Below are 16,432 nucleotides of genomic sequence, written 5' to 3' on the forward strand. Positions count from 1 at the left end.
CCGATTCATTGAGAAAATATTCAACAGATTAATCCCACCCAGCACCAGACGTCATTTGGACGTCGTTTTCTGGTCTAAATCAAGTCGGCCCGTCATGGCCATCTTTTAGACCAAAAAGCTAAGTTGAAAATTGGTCTTCATTTGGTCCGTCGGATTTGGTCCAAATTAAGCCCAAAAAGCGACGTTGAAAATTGGTCTTCGTTTGGTCCGTCGGATTTGGTCCAAATTAAGCCCAAAAAGCGACGTTGAAAATTGGTCTTCGTTTGGTCCGTTGGATTTGGTCCAAATTAAGCCCAAAAAGCGACATTTAACGTCTTTTTTTTTAATTTAGCCCAAAAATAGATGTAAATGGGCGTTTAGTCCAAATTTAGCAGAAAAAAACTTTTATTTCGCACCACAAAGCCATTGACATAAATTAGTGAAGAAATATATTAGTCTTCATGTCTGAAGCACTGTTAAATATATTTAAATATATTTTGAAAACACTTGATGGTCACGCGCTGTACTGGAGTCACCATGGAAACGGGGCTCAGCTCAACCGTCAAGCAGCTGAACAGACGCTGTCTCTCATGGTTGTTTTCACTAATTTCAGGTAAGTTTAATCCCTAAATTACACAAATGTTACATAAAAGTGTCCCTGAAACTTTCTTTCATGTAAATGACACGCTTTCGTTGAAAATGTGCTTTATAGAAATGGTCAGTGTCTTCAGAAAAAGTCCGTTAGCATCTCAACTGTAATGCTAACTACAAGAGGTAACTTTATGTGCATTTTTCACAATATATTTCGCCTACATCAGCATGAATCTGTAATTTTCCTATATATGTGTGTGTTTATATAATATTTTCATAATATATGTGTGTGTGTGTGTGTGTGTGTGTGTCTGTTTGTTTGCCTGTTAGTTATTTTGATGTCCACACTGTAAGAGTATTAATCGGTTAGTAAACCTAAAACTTTAAATTCTGTTATTATTCTTTTATTTTTTTTGTATAACGTTAATCTGTAAATTAATTATTTTCTGCATTTCACCTCTGCTATAGTTTATTTATAATAAACATGGCATTGTATAATAAATATTGTTGGCTTAGACAGATTGACAGAATGACAATGTTTATGTTCTAGATTCTTCCATGCTGATGGCCGTGCCTGTATCCAGCTGAAGAACATTTTTAGACATTATGAAACATATAACTAGTAAGTAATACCTCAAACATACACTATTATTCAAACGTTTAAGGGTCAGGTTTATAATGTATTTACATTTACATTTATTCATTTAGCAGACGCTTGCGACTTACAGATGAAGACAGTGGAAGCAATCAAAAACAAGAAAAAGAGCAATGATATATAAGTGCTATAACAAGTCTCAGTTAGCTTAACACGGTACACATAGCATGGGATTTTAAATAATATAATAAATAAAGAGAAAACAGATAGAGTAAAAAAAAAAAGAGTAGAACAAGCTAGTTAGAGGTCTTTAAACTCACATACACACACACATACACACACAATTGCATAATAAATGAAAAGAAAATAGAATACAAAAAGATTAGAAAGGTAGTTCGATTTTATTTTTAAAGAATAGAATTAGAATAGTGAGTGTTAAAGTTAGAGGATCAAATAAAGGTGGAAGAGAAATAGAAAATATTTAAAAATGTATTTAAAATAAATATTTTATGCTCACCACTGCTGCATTTATTTGATTAAAATACAGTAAAATAGTAATATTTGAAATTACTAGGGGTGTCCTTGACTAAGGTTTTTCACTGTCGAATCAGAATTTTTGAATCTTGCCGACTGATAGTCTAATCATATGTTTGGGGGCAGAATACACTGAGTCAAGTCAGACATTCGACAGTCATAATTACTGATCTTAACACACTGGTAAAATGTGTAATGAACACCTCGCAGATACAAACGGGGTAAATAATAGTTCATCATTGATAGATCTTTTCTATTTCAGAGACTGAAAATCATTGATAAACCACAAGGTAATTGTGAATAAACTTATTGCAAGAGGAATAATAAGAAGAAAAGAAAATGCATGTGTGATTTAATATTGCTTCTTATTTTTCAGTGTTGAAAGTTCTTTCTTCTCATCTTTGTGCATTTTCAGATGTTGTGCATATTTATGGATCAATTTATTTAACGTAGTTTAATTTTTAACATTATAATATTGGTTGTCTTCTCTTTTTTCAGAGTTTAGCTCCAACCCCAGTTAAGCAGACCTGAGCAGCTGATCAAGGATCAGCAGAAACTCTGCAGAACGGTGGTCCTCCAGCCCAGGACTGGTCACCAGTGTTGTAAGTCACTCTGTCTCTTTATAGTTCATGTTCAGAACATATTGCAGGAGATCTCAACATTGTCTCTCAAGGTCCACTTACATGCAGATTTTTACACCAACCTAGTGCAGTGCACCTGAACACATTAATCAAGGTCTTCAGTTTTACTAACTATAAGTCACAAACGGGTGAGTGTGATCAGGTGTGGACGTAAACTCTGGGGCTGAATCACTAAGGTCCGTTACTCAGTGGTCAGTGGTGAATGGCTGCCTCAATCAGAATTTTCTTTTTACGGTGCACTGATAATTCGCTATAAGATTACACGTAATAGATTTTAAAATACAAACCAATAATATATTTCAGAATAAACATATCACTAGACAGTTAATGTCTAATCTAGTAAACATTTCCAATTAATTTATGCATTAAATCTTGCACATACATGTAATAAATTATTTATCTTAATGTGCTGTAAATAGCATTAAAAGAAAGGGTAACACTTTAGAATAAGGTTCCATTAGTTAATGTTAGTTAACTACTTTCATAAACATGAACTAAGCAAGAACAATCCTTCTACAGCATTTATAAGTCTTAGTTCATGTTAATTTCAACATTTACTAATGCATTATTTAAATCAAAAGTTGTGCTTGTTAACATTAGTTAATGCACTGTGAATTACCATGAACTAACAATGAATAACTGTATTTTCATTAACTAACATTAACGAAGATGAATAAATACAGTAATAAATGTATTATTCATTGTTTGTTCATGTTAATTAATACATAAACTAACATTAACTAATGGAACCTTATTCTAAAGTGTTACCAAAGAAAGATATCAGTTTTACTGTTGTGCATTAATGTCAGTAGTGATGTTGTACAATGAGGACAGAAATAGTCACCAGTGTATAGTCAGCCACAGTGCTTACCAGTACCTACATTTGTGTACACAATATATTCACAACTGGGCAAACTGTGAAGCTGATTGAGACGTAAACTCTGCATGACAGTGGACCTTAATCCAAGCATAGGTCTCTGCAGGAAAGTAATGGGAGTTACCAGATCAGGGTGTTTTTAGACCATGATACCTGATTGGCTGACGTCATAGTGACGTTAGGTTTAGGGTGGGGTTTAGGTAAGGGGGATCATTTTGATTGCATGATTTAGAAACACCCAGCAGTTTGAAATCACAAACTAAGTCATAAACGCCCACTTTTACTCTGCAGAGACCTAAGTCTCACCTTAAGGGCCAGATTTGACAACCCCTGACATACTGATTAGTTAATAATCCCTCATGAAGAACGAGTACACTTTAATTTGTACATTTTGGACAACCATTGTTTTTGTATTATTCATTTACATTTTAGTTACTGTTTTCTTTCTCACTTTAGATGCTAGAGAAAGAACAGCGAGGCTAAAGCATTCAAAGTGGAAACATCTGCCGTGGCTCATTAATCCAGAATTGGGATGGAGGAAGGAGCAGAAGAAGAAGCAGAAGAACAGAGATCAGGTGGAGACTGGTGCCCCTGTGGGAACCCCATTTACCAAACGTGTTAGTTAAACCAAAGATTTTCCTCACTCACCTTCATGTTGTTCCAAGCCAGACTTTTGTTCATCTTTGAAACATAAATGCAGAACTTATTAAACTAATAAAATCTGAAAAAAAAAGTATTTAAAATAACGCATTCACACAAGCACCATGATGCATCAGTATTGCATTGGCATGAGAGCTGGCGCTTTTTGGTGCTTTTGTGAAAATCCATTGGGGATTCATAATTTCTGAATTTGTGTTCTGCAACATGGTTTGCTGTAGAGCTGTAATCGGGCCTTAAAAGTTAGGCCCGACAGGACCCGAGCCCGACAGGTTTCGGCCCGAGCCCGACAAGTACATTTTGATTGACAGCTTTTTTAAAGCCCGAACCCGTTTACAGCCCGACATTATTCAAATGTGCGCACGCACATAGCTCTTTTGCCTTTTGCCAACAATGAGCAATTTATTCATGTTTTAACATAATTTACTCATAACTAACATAGACTAGACCACTTGGAAGTTGGAATAAAGAAATAAAATAAGTCCTGTGTCACATCGTAACATCTCAGCATTCTAGACATAGGCTCATTTAACCTATAAATAGACCAACGCACCAATAAAAATGAGTCATTTAAAAAAATTAAATTAAGATAAATTTTTAATTAAGATGGGTATTTGGCAATAACGAAATTAAGATAAAGGCTCTGCCGGATTTGCTTTATTTAATGCAAGAATAATGCCAACATTAGCGTAAATATTCTGTCAACATTATGCATTTACGACTCAATGAATATTTAGTTATCATTTGAAAAACCTTTACTCACAGAGATTAGGCTAGGTCTACATGTTTTTGTGGAGGAAAATGATTGAATCCACTGTAGATGTCTTCAGCGTGTTCCTGCACTCACTGATGGTGCGTCATTATTCACTCATTATTCTCATTATAAGCATGGTCAAAACTTTTCCACACCTCAGACTTTGCTTTAGTTGCTGGTGCAACCAAAACATAATCACCAGAGGCAAGCCTCCGTTACACCTGCTCAGCATTCATTTTCGCATCTTTCTCGCGCTAATAGAAACATCACATGACCGCGCGTTTACCTCGCAAACCGGAGCGCAAGCCCGAGCGCAAGCCCGAGCCGTGTAGAAATTAAGCCCGAACCCGACCGAACCCGACGGGCAAAGATCTTCAGCTCTAGTTTGCTGCAACATGAGGGTAAGGAAATAATGACAGAATTTAAATTTTTGATTGTTCTAATGTGGTTATAATTGGTCATAGTTTATTGTCTTGAAAAATTATATTAATACAGAAAGATGGATTAATTTGATAAGTTTATAGTAAAGACTTTTAAATCTAAATGAATACTACTCTTTTGCAAGGTCTATTAAAAAATACTGACAAATGTAATGGTTTCCACAAAATATTGGGCAGCACAACTGTTTTAAACATTTATAATAATCAGAAATGTTTCTTGAGCAGCAAATCAGTATATTATAATGATTTCTGAAGATCATGTAACTGAAGACTGGAGTAATTGTGTTATAAATTCAGTTTACAGGCATAAATAACATTTGACAATGCATCCACATAGAAAACAATTATTTCTGTAGTTATATTTCACAATATTACTGTTTTTACGGTCTGTTTAATCAAAGAAGTCTTAAGATGTGATCAAGAATTTACATGAAAGATGTAATGTGTCAATAAATGTGTCAATATACTGTGAATTGGCTTATTTTCACTAATTAGGAATATGAAAAATAATTCACGGTTGTAATTAGGTCTGGAAAAGACGTCTTTTCACCTTTCACTTTTCAACCACATTTAAACGTAATTTGGACGTCTATTTATAGACGTCTTTTCGACGACCTGAAAAAGACGTCTTTTCACCTTTCACTTTTCAACTAAATTTTAACGTTGTTTAGACGTCTGCCAATGACGTCTTTTCAACGAGTTTTTGCTGGGTGGGATTGACTATGAAAGTAATCCCAAATCCCTAATCATTAAGTACAAGTGCATTGCATTGAAACCCCTGGATATAAGCCTCCCTCTCAATCTTTCAATTCAATTCAATTCAAGTTTATTTGTATAGCGCTTTTTACAATACAGGGCCCGGTTTCCCGATAACACTCACTCATAGCACTAAGAAGACCTCGAAAGATATATCTTACCAAAGTTGTTTATGTTCCTAAGTGTTTTCCCCAAAGTGTCCCTTAGGAAGCTTCTTAGCACGCTGCCTCTTACATCCGACGTAACAAGAGCGCTGAGAGTTAGATACAGAATATGGTGGGGAAGCAACGTAAAAAAGGGCACCAAGCCTCTCGTCAGAGGAAGTTGAAGTTTTGCTGGACGTTGCCACCAGGTCGGAGATCACACCCCTGTGGTCCACTATAACCTGCACGTTTATGGCTGCGTCTCCCTTTCTCGATGAGTAGCCTACGCCTGATCAATCACTGATGGACTGGCGATAGGGATGAGTGTGCCATCCACCAGGATGTAATCCCCGGCATGGCGCAGAAGGGCATTGGTGACAATATGGATGCACCTCTACACCAAGGTCTTGATTAGGCCGTAGCCCTCTCCCACGACCTCGATGAATCTCTCTGTAGCAAAAAAAAAAAAAAAATCGTAGCGTTGGGCTTCAGGGCTTAAAACAAAATTCCGCCACGTTAGCCTGGCATAAGCGCAGGTCTGAGAAGGTCCAGTAGCTCCATAATGAGTTGTCTTGGGAGGCGAATTTTTTTTCAATATAGCCACGTCAGGCAAAATGTCAGAAGGGCTTAAGTTTTGCCAAATAAAAAAAATGACATGGACTAAATGGCTCCGCGTCCGGCTCCGTCTTTGATTCAATACAAGGACACGTTGGATCGCTGCTATGGTCGCTTACTGGACACAACCATGCTTACCCATTTATAGATCTTAGCCATTTAGAGCCAAATTGTTTGCCAGATTTTTATTATCAAAAAATTTATTTCCAATTCGCTTTAATTACATTACGAAAAAGCCTAGGTTAATTACCACCATATTAGTTCTGATACCACATAAAGTCAACTTTATAAATAGGCCTGTATCCATTGCGAACATAATTTATTATGAGTCTTAAAAAATAACATAAAATCATTGTTGAGCCACAACATTGTCAACATAACATAGTTTGACTTGTACTTTGCAGCACTGGTTTATAAAGACTGCTATACAGTAGCGTCTTGAGCTCAAACAACGCTAAGAGAGAGCTTACAAATGGTCCAGACCAACCTTACGAAAGTATGACTTACAGAAGATATACTTTGCGTAAGAACGTGTCAGGAAACCGTGCCATAAGTTTAAGAGAGAGGTTAAGGAATAGGTTAAGAACTACTTAGCGATAAGGACATTTTGGGGAACCGGGCCCAAATCTTTACAAATCAACTGATTCAGGGTTAGCATCATCTGAGGTCCTCTGATGGTAAGCATCATCTCTTCTCAGGTGTTCTGGATTCAGACTGGATCTTGTGTAAATCCTAGTTACTACGGGATGTAAATCCCAGCAGAAACAGAGAAACAAATAAACACATCATTAGCATAGCTGCTGATCCAACAAAGTAAAATTAATTAGTTTAACCCAAGCTAAATAATAAGAATGCACATTTGATCAGATGCAACTACACTCCCAATTTAAGGTGCATTATTCGAATGCTTGGTGAAAGAGATGCATTTTTAATCTAGATTTAAACAGAGAGAGTGTGTCTGAACCCCGAACATTATCAGGAGGGCTATTCCAGAGTGTGGGAGCCAAATGTGAAAAAGCTCTGCCATCTTTAGTGGACTTTGCTAACCCTAGAAACGACCAAAAGTCCAGTGTTTAGTGACCTTGGGGAGTGTGATAGATTGTAACGTGGTAGAAGGCTAGTTAGGTATGCAGGAGGTAAACCATTTAGGGCCTTGTAGGTAAGTAATGATCATTTGTAACTGAAATGTAACTTAACAAGTAGCCAGTGCAGAGACTGTAAAATTGGGGTAATATGATCATATTTTCTTGACCTGGTAAGGACTCTAGCTGCTGGATTTTGGACTACCTGTAGCTTGTTTATCGAAGAAGCAGGACAACCACCTAGAAGTGCATTACAATAATCCAGTCTAGAGGTCATTAATGCATGAACTATCTTTTCTGCATCAGAAACAGATAACATGTTTCGTAGCTTGGCAATGTTTCTAAGATGGAAGAATGCAGTTTTTGTAACATGGGAAATATGATTTTCAAAAGACAAGTTGCTGTTTAATATAACAACCAGATTTTTGACTGTAGGGGAAGTAACAGTACATCCATGTAGTTGCAGATTGTAATCTACACGATTCTATGTAGTGTTTTTTGGCCAATAATTAATATCTCCGTCTTATCCAAATTTAATTGGACGAAATTATTGGTCATCCAATCTTTTATATTTTTAACACACTCTGTTAGATTAGATAATTTAGAAGTTGTCTCGTTGAGATATATATCTCTTAATATCTATCTCTCTTAAAAAATTCTCTGTTTTGTCATTTAGTAAACTTTTCAACCATATTATTCCTTCTTATGTCTCTTTAACAAGAATTTAGATAAATTAAGTAATTGAATAGTGATTGTGTGACCTATATGAGGGAACAACCAGTGATACCCTTGGTAGTAATATCAAATGATAGCCTATAGAGATGTCATCACAATACACATACACTGGTAGGCAGTGGCCCACTTCTCCGTGACCACGATGTGGTCACCCAGAATTTATAGTTTACACACCTATTTTTTACCACACCATACTACACCTCTGCAACCATGATTTATTAGTGATTTAATTATCGAATGGCGGATTCTGAAATAATCGCTTTAGTACATTCGGCAGCCAATTATACAATAATAATATTGTCCGGTCCACGCCTGTTTTCCACAGACACGTAGAACGTGCAGGACTCATATTGTATTTTGCGGCTTAATATTCACAGACACTAGTCCATATCATGCTTTGATTCAAGTGTACTGACCTACTTTTTATTTATTTGCTTAAAATGTGTCATTTTCAGTTAGGCAATAGCAATCCCGTTTTTATGACTGGATTCTACGAACCAGACTATGTTCTGGATCGCGGAAATTATAGGGCCAGATGTCTCAGAATAGTTGGTGCAATTTGGGAAAGATATCAATTCAATCTGTATGTGGATGTGTGAAATATTCAAATGTAATCCCCTTTGTAATCTTTACAATTTTCATAAGTAACTGAAATTGAATTACTCTTTTGTTCTTAGTAACTGTAACTGATTACAGTTACATCTATTTAGTAATTAAATTCCGTAATGCTGTTACATGTAATTAGTTACTCCCCAACACTGAAAGCGACATATTTATACTAGAAAAGTGTAAAATTAAGAAAAGGTGCATTTCTATTAAAGACACGTCCCTGTGAAAATGGCAAGTTTATTAATAAATAATTAAAATGTCTTTTCCCTTGACACTTTCATAATTCACTTTCCCGGTACTTTGAGGCTTTTGTCACAGCACTGTGGCTTCCTCTCCCACCCTGGTATTTGAACATGGCACCACCGAAGCCAACTATTTTTCCTGAAACAACGCATTTTACATATAAAGAGGTAGAAACTGTGTTAAATAACCTTCCAAATAACAAAGCAAGTGGTAAAGACGGCGTGACATATGAGTGTTTTACAACCTTGCAATCATGTCAGATTTTAATATGCTTGTCTTTCCTCGGCTGATCACTCTGTTTCTCAGAATACTGCACTCAGCGAGGACATTGTTATTTTCACAGTAAAAATAACATGTTCCTGACTGTCTGCATCACACTTCAGAACAGATCACAGAAACACTGCCACACATTCTGAACGGCTCTCATGCTTATAAAGGAATGTACTTAGCATGCCATGACAGAATAGTGGACTTGATAGTGAAAGACATAGCGAACTATTTACCATCTTTAGTAAGAATATTTACACATTATTGTGTAACTCATCCATGTTCCAGGATCTGAACAGTGACTCTGAAATCTTCTCTCATCTATCTGCTAACAAACCAGATGTTGTTGTGATTAATGCTCACCTCTGCCCTGGGAGGGTCGTGAGCAGATGCAGCCACCCCGGGAGGGTTGTGAGCGGATGCTGCAGCCCCGGGAGAGTCGTGAGCGGACGCCACTGCCTTGGGAGGTTCGTTAGCTGGCGCCACCGCCTAAGGAGACTTGTGAGCAAATTCCGCCGCCTCAGGGGAATTGTGAGCAGACACTGCTCCCCCCGAGCAAGAGAATGATGACCGGACAACACCGTCTCTGGAGCTTTCTGAGCAGCCACTGCCACCTCTGGGGAATCGTGAGCGGACACCGCCCCCTCTGGGGACTTTTGAGCGGACACCGCCACCTTGGGGGGAATCATGAACAGACACTGCCACCTCTGGAGCTTTCTGAGCAGACACTGCTGCCTCGGGGGAATCGTGAGTGACCGCCGCCTCTAGAGCCTTCTGAGTGGCCACCGCCGCAAGATGGGCGGGGTCAGAAAAAGACAGGAGAGCGCACATGGCACCAAACAAACACAACACTCAAAAAAAGACAGTGTCCTGGGCACACCAGCTGAAGACTGTGACAGATCTTGAGCATGGTGGTTAATATATTATTATATTAATCAATTTAATATAACATTTGACTAGAAAAAAATCTTTAGTAGAGGGCAGGCCTACTTAGCACAAGGAAGTGCTCCATTTTTTAAATAAAATGCTATAATGACATTACGAAAAGTGCGACAGCTGCAAATCACTCGTTATTGCACAGTATGAGTCATGCATGAGTAAGGAGTCAAATGTATTCATACATTTTTTTGTTTCTAACCAAAAACAAACCCTCGGGAGGGTCGTGAGCATACAAAAGTTGATTTATTTCACTAATTCCATACAAGTGAAACTTGTATATTATATTCATTCATTACACACAGACTGATATATTTCAAATGTTTATTTCTTTTAATTATGATGATTCTAGCTGACAACTAAGGAAAATCACAAAATCAGTATCTCAGAAAATTTGAATATAACTTAAGATCAATACAAAGAAAGGATTTTTAGAAATCTTGGTCAACTAAAAAGTATAAAAATGAAAAGTATGAGCATGTATAGCACTCAATACTTAGTTGGGGCTCCTTTTGCATGAATTACTGCAGCAATGCTTCGTGGCATGGAGTCGATCAGTCTGTAACACTGCTCAGGTGTTATGAAAGCCCAGGTTGCTCTGATAATGGCCTTCAGCTCTTCTGAATTCTTGGGTTTGGCATATTACATCTTCCTCTCCCAGTACCCCATAGATTTTCTATGGGGTTAAGGTCAGGCAAGTTTGCTGGTCAATTAAGAACAGGGAGACCATGGTCCTTACACCAGGTACTGGTAGCTTTGGCACTGTGTGCAGGGGCCAAGTCCTGTTGGAAAATGAAATCTGCATCTCCATAAAGTTGGTCACCAGCAGGAAGCATGAAGTGCTCTAAAACTTCCTGATATATGACTGTGTTGACCTTGGACCTCAGAAAACACAGTGGGCCAACACCAGCATAAGACATGGCACCGCAAACCATCACTGACCGTGGAAACTTTACGCTGGACCTTAAGCAATGTGGATTGTGTGCCTCTCCTCTCTTCCTCCAGACTCTGGGGCCCTGATATACAAAGGAAATGCAAAATTTACTTTCATCAGAGTAACATAACTGTGGACCACTCAGCAGCAGTCCAGTCCTTTTTGAAGCAAGCCGCTTCTGACACTGTCTATTGTTCAAGTATGGCTTGACACAAAGAATGCGATAGCTGAAACCCATGTCTTGCATACGTCTATGCGTAGTGGTTCTTGAAGCACTGACTCCAGCTGCAGTCTACTCTTTGTGAATCTCCCCCACATGTTTTTTTGTGCATTTGGGTGCTTGCTGTGTAATTAAATTGTGTATAATTGGCGGCACATTAATTAATTTTATGGTGTTGAAACCCTCTGCTGAATACCTTTCTGAATACCTTGATTGCTTACTTATTTATAGGTAACTTGTGATTGATCAAATACACTATTAATTATATGTGACATTCACCTTAACTTGCTGCTTTGCCCTTTTGCCCTTATCTCTGGAGTGTACAGTGGAATACAATAAGTTACAAAATGCAATGAAATGCAATACATTTAGTTTAACAACCTTAACCTATTAGTCAATCTTTTTATTATTATAATTATTATTATACCCTCATTGGGGGCTGAGACAGCATTGGGGGTTGCCGCAGCATAAATGATGCCTACTGCTCCGGGTGTGTGTTCATGGTATGTGTGTGTCACTGCTGTGTGTGTGCACTTTGGATTGGTTTAATGCAGAGCACAAATTCTGAGTATGGGTCACCATACTTGGCTGTATGTCACATCGCTTTTACTTCGCAATTTCTCATCCTACTCCTCCCCTCTAAGTTACAGCCGCTGAGTTTTGACAACTAGAGAAGTCTGTTGAGTTGTTTTATATCATGCTTTATATAACAACTAGCACTCCATCAGCCCTGTTGTCATTGTGTCTCCTGCTGTGACAGATGTTCTTTATTTTTGTGTATAAAAATGTGGCAACCCTATTATTATATGACCAACAGAGGACCATGAGGGAATGTTCTGTTCATGTCACAAACATTGCGAGAATATCTTCTCCTATGTGGGTACTGTACCTAATATGACTGTTTTGCTGTTCTAAATATTTAAATTCAGTTTGTCACTAAGCAATTTTTGTTGCAAATTCTTGTTTCTTGAAGTGTCCACGGGAGAGCGCATGTGAGTGTTTTTTTTCTTTCTTTTCAATATGCGCTCATTTTACTTTACTTTCGGTTCAGATGCATAATGCAGCCACTGATATAATGGCACACAGTGTGTAAACCAAGATATGTGTATCAAGGTTTGTTGTTTTGTTTTGTTTTTTAAATCCGAATTAACAGAAATAACTTCATCAGAATTACTGAGTGTTAATTCTTTTTCTTTCTTTTTTTTACCTCTAACCCTTTTTCTCATCAGTTTTGTAATTTACTTTTTGACAATTGGTAATAAGCCTGCTTCATCCTGTAGGCAAACAAGAAGCCTTCAGTAAGTAGAAACTGCAAGCTGTAACATAAGCAACCACATCCAACCACGCCTATTGCATGCTGTATCTTCTGTTGCTTTTGTTCCAGAAGGTGAAAACCACAAGTAAACATGTCTGTCAAGATGTTTTTTTCCATTAATTTTTTTTTTTTTTTTTTTGCAAACCCTAACTGAGCAGTAAACTGAAAAACACAGTAAAAAGAATACTTAATAAAATACTCCAGTCCACACAGTTTTAAACTTATCACCAAAATAAAATAAAAGATGCAAGATTTTGTCAGTTTTGCAGTCTGGGCACAGTCATATGCTTTAAGCAGTGAATTTAAAATGTAACAAATTAAATATGTATATAATAAATTATTTTTATGTTATTTTTATTCATTCACGTAAATTAGGCAACGTTTAGATTACCTTTAATAAAAGTGGCTTAAAATAAAGCAATCTAAGGTTTAGGCCTTTTTAAATTAGGACTAAGTTATTATATCATTTTGTCAGACAGTCCATTGTGAGCAATGCTTCTCTGAACTTCTCCTTCATCATCAGTTTCTGACATAACTTTTTGGTGAGGCAAGTTAGAGCTAAACTCTGCAGGACACAGCCCTCAGTGTTGAGCATTAGCTAGCTACAAGCAGTGAAGCTACTACCTTAACTTCAGTTTTCAGTAGCTTTTCCAGTATCTAGCTACTTTTCCGGCAAGTAGCGGTGTAACTTGACCAAAATCTACATTCTTTTTTTGCATTATGAAAACTCTGCAGTGCATTGAAACAGCACAGCATCTTACTAGATTACAAACTAAAACATTCTCACCAATCTGAATATGCTGTGATTTTAATATATATCGTGGATATATTATTTACTTGTTATAAGATGCATCTGGTTTTAAGTCAAGCGCTTCATTGTAGTACTACGGTGATATCTCTTCAGCTCACAGCGCGAGCAGATCAAACTACAATGCAGAATATGAATAACTATGACTGGGACTGTTATATACATACTATTATAATGAGAAGACCATTATACTAAAATGCTGTGAATTTTTTCAGTTTAACTGAATGTCTGATTTGACTCTCGTTAATGTATTTTGCGCCACCCCTAAATATATGATTCGACTATCAGTCGAATATCGGCATGATTCGAAAATTCCGATTCGACTATGAAATTCCTTATTCGGGGACACCCCTAGACTTTAACATTTACAATTGTGTGTAATGCAGATCTTGCGTTTATATGATACACAAGTTCTTCCCATTTACTTCGGTGGAGAGTGGATGCGTTCAAATAACACACAACATCTTCAGTGGCAATGATGTCACCAGCGAGGCTCAGTTCACCTTATGCGCACACACGTTCAGAGTAGCCCTTCACTGCAGTACACATCCACCTTCAAACATGTATGGACAACAATTTTCTTCTTTTTTGTAATGAAATCACAGGGTTAATGGTCTTATTTTAAATATTTCAGTGTTTCTGCATCACGTTACATGGGGTCATGTTTTGAAATGGCAGCGTATACATTCAAAATAGCTGTCACTGAAGCAGAACATCTAGTAGCCTACCACTGACATTAGCATACGCTTCTGCTGTATATAGACTTGTTGAAGTTTTAAATAAATAAATAAAAATCTTTTTAATCATGTTGTGACATGGCTTTCATGCAAGGGTGATGACCGCCAGGCATGGATTAACACACAGGCTTGCCTAGGATGCAGCCTAGGGGCCCCACATGTGACAGGACCTGACTGTTTTTTTTTTTAATTACTATTATTATTTTTAATTTACTTCCGAACGAACAAAAAAGACCCTCATTTGACCCTCCGCTTTTACAACAGCTCCATTACTTCAACACCCAGACCCTGAAAAGAAGTTCATCGTGGAAGTGGATGCCTCCACAACTGATGTCGGCGCCATCTTGTCTCAGTATTCAGAGAATGCAGCCAAACCTATGCCATGTGCCTATTTTTCCAATAAATTGTCTCCAGCAGAGAGAAACTATGATATTGGCAACAGAGAACTCCTTGTGGTAAAGCTTGCACTTGAAGAGTGGAGAAACTGATTGGATGGGGCCAGACAACAATCTGAAGGAGGCCAAAAGACTCAATCCTTGCCAGGCCAGGCGGGCCTTATTCTTTACTGTATCCATTTCCAGATACCTTACCATCCAGGATCCAAGAATACAAGAGCTGATACTCTGCCCCACCTCCACGCCCTTGAGGAGATCCCTGAGGAACCAAGAACCCATCTTACCCACCAGGTTATTTGTTAATCCCATCCAGTGGGACCTAGATGAAATGCTCCGCGAACAAGCAAAACACCAGTCCATCCCAACTGCATGCCCACCTTCGAAGGTGTATGTATACGAAGACCATCGTAGACCCCTCATCTTCCATGCATACTCCATTACTTCATTACATTACAGTGCAAATACTGGTGGCCAAGAATGCAAGAGGACGTCCAGGAATTCATCCGGGGGTGAGCCCTTTGTGCCATGACAAAAGTCCTGCGACAACTACCCACTGGGAAATAAATCCCCTTGCTGGTTCCACATCGCCCTTGGTCCCACATCGGGGAAGATTTCTTCACGGACCTCCCCATTTCTGATGGTAAAACTTGTATTCTAGTAGCCATAGACAGATTTTCTAAAGCCTGCTAATTAATTCCTTTGAGAGCTTTGCCCACAGCCTTAGAGACCACAGAGCTCCTATTTGAGCGCGGGTTTCGGAACTTTGGAATTCCGGAGGATATCGTGTCGGATCGAGGACCCCAGTTTATCTCAAGGGTATGGCAAGTCTCACTTCCGGCTATCACCCCCAAACCAATGGGCAGACAGAACACAAAATTCAAGATGTTAGTTGCTTCCTTCAAACCTTTTGCCATCAAACCAAAACCTCTGGAACCATTACTAAATCTGGGCAGAATATGGACATAATTCACTCTGACAGTCATCCACCAACCTGACCCCTTTCCAATGTGTTTTAGGCTATCAACTTCCTCTGTTCCCCTGGTCCGGTGAGCCATCTGAGGTCCTTGAAGTTAACACCTGGTTCCAGAACAGTGAGAGGGTATGGAACAAGACACACCACCACCTCCAGCAGGCCGTAAATCATCACCAATGATTTGCCGATACTCACCGAAGGCAAAATCCCACATACCAACCTGGACAACTGGTTTGGCTCTCAACTCGGGACATCCGATTAAGACAACCCTGCAAAAAACGAAGCCCTAAGTATATAGGACCTTTTCCAGTGGAGCGACAAACCCAGTTAGTTACCGCCTCCTATTACCTGCTCAATACCGGATACACCCCACTTTTCACGTTTCCCTGTTAAAACCCCATCACTGACCTGTTTCTCAACTCTGGACAGTCCACTGGGACCTGACTCGACTCTGGGGGGTCCACTGTGGCTGTGACTTGCAATTGACACAAATCATGCATGTTGCCAATGGAGACAAGATTCTGTTATGGTGAGTAATCGATTAAAACTAAATTAGTAGGCCTACTACTATAATGTACAGGGTCCTGCAATAAAAA

The 16,432-nt window shown here is 38.4% G+C and overlaps 1 long non-coding RNA gene across 4 annotated transcripts; it reads left to right on the forward strand.

Annotated features, from left to right (window-relative positions):
• Positions 1–435: 435 nt before the first annotated feature.
• Positions 436–4,211, forward strand: LOC113069505 (uncharacterized). 4 transcript variants are annotated; one of them, XR_003279743.1, is made up of 6 exons: positions 440–592; positions 692–753; positions 1,121–1,192; positions 1,962–1,989; positions 2,198–2,301; positions 3,674–4,211. It is a non-coding gene; the product is annotated as an uncharacterized LOC113069505 (long non-coding RNA). The 4 variants fall into 4 exon arrangements; XR_003279736.1 differs by having other exon boundaries at positions 2,205–2,301; XR_003279741.1 differs by lacking the exon at positions 692–753 and having other exon boundaries at positions 436–592; positions 2,205–2,301.
• The last annotated feature ends 12,221 nt before the right edge of the window (positions 4,212–16,432 follow it).

This window comes from Carassius auratus, chromosome 5 (genome assembly GCF_003368295.1).
Source record: "Carassius auratus strain Wakin chromosome 5, ASM336829v1, whole genome shotgun sequence".
In the NCBI taxonomy this organism is placed as follows: domain Eukaryota; kingdom Metazoa; phylum Chordata; class Actinopteri; order Cypriniformes; family Cyprinidae; genus Carassius; species Carassius auratus.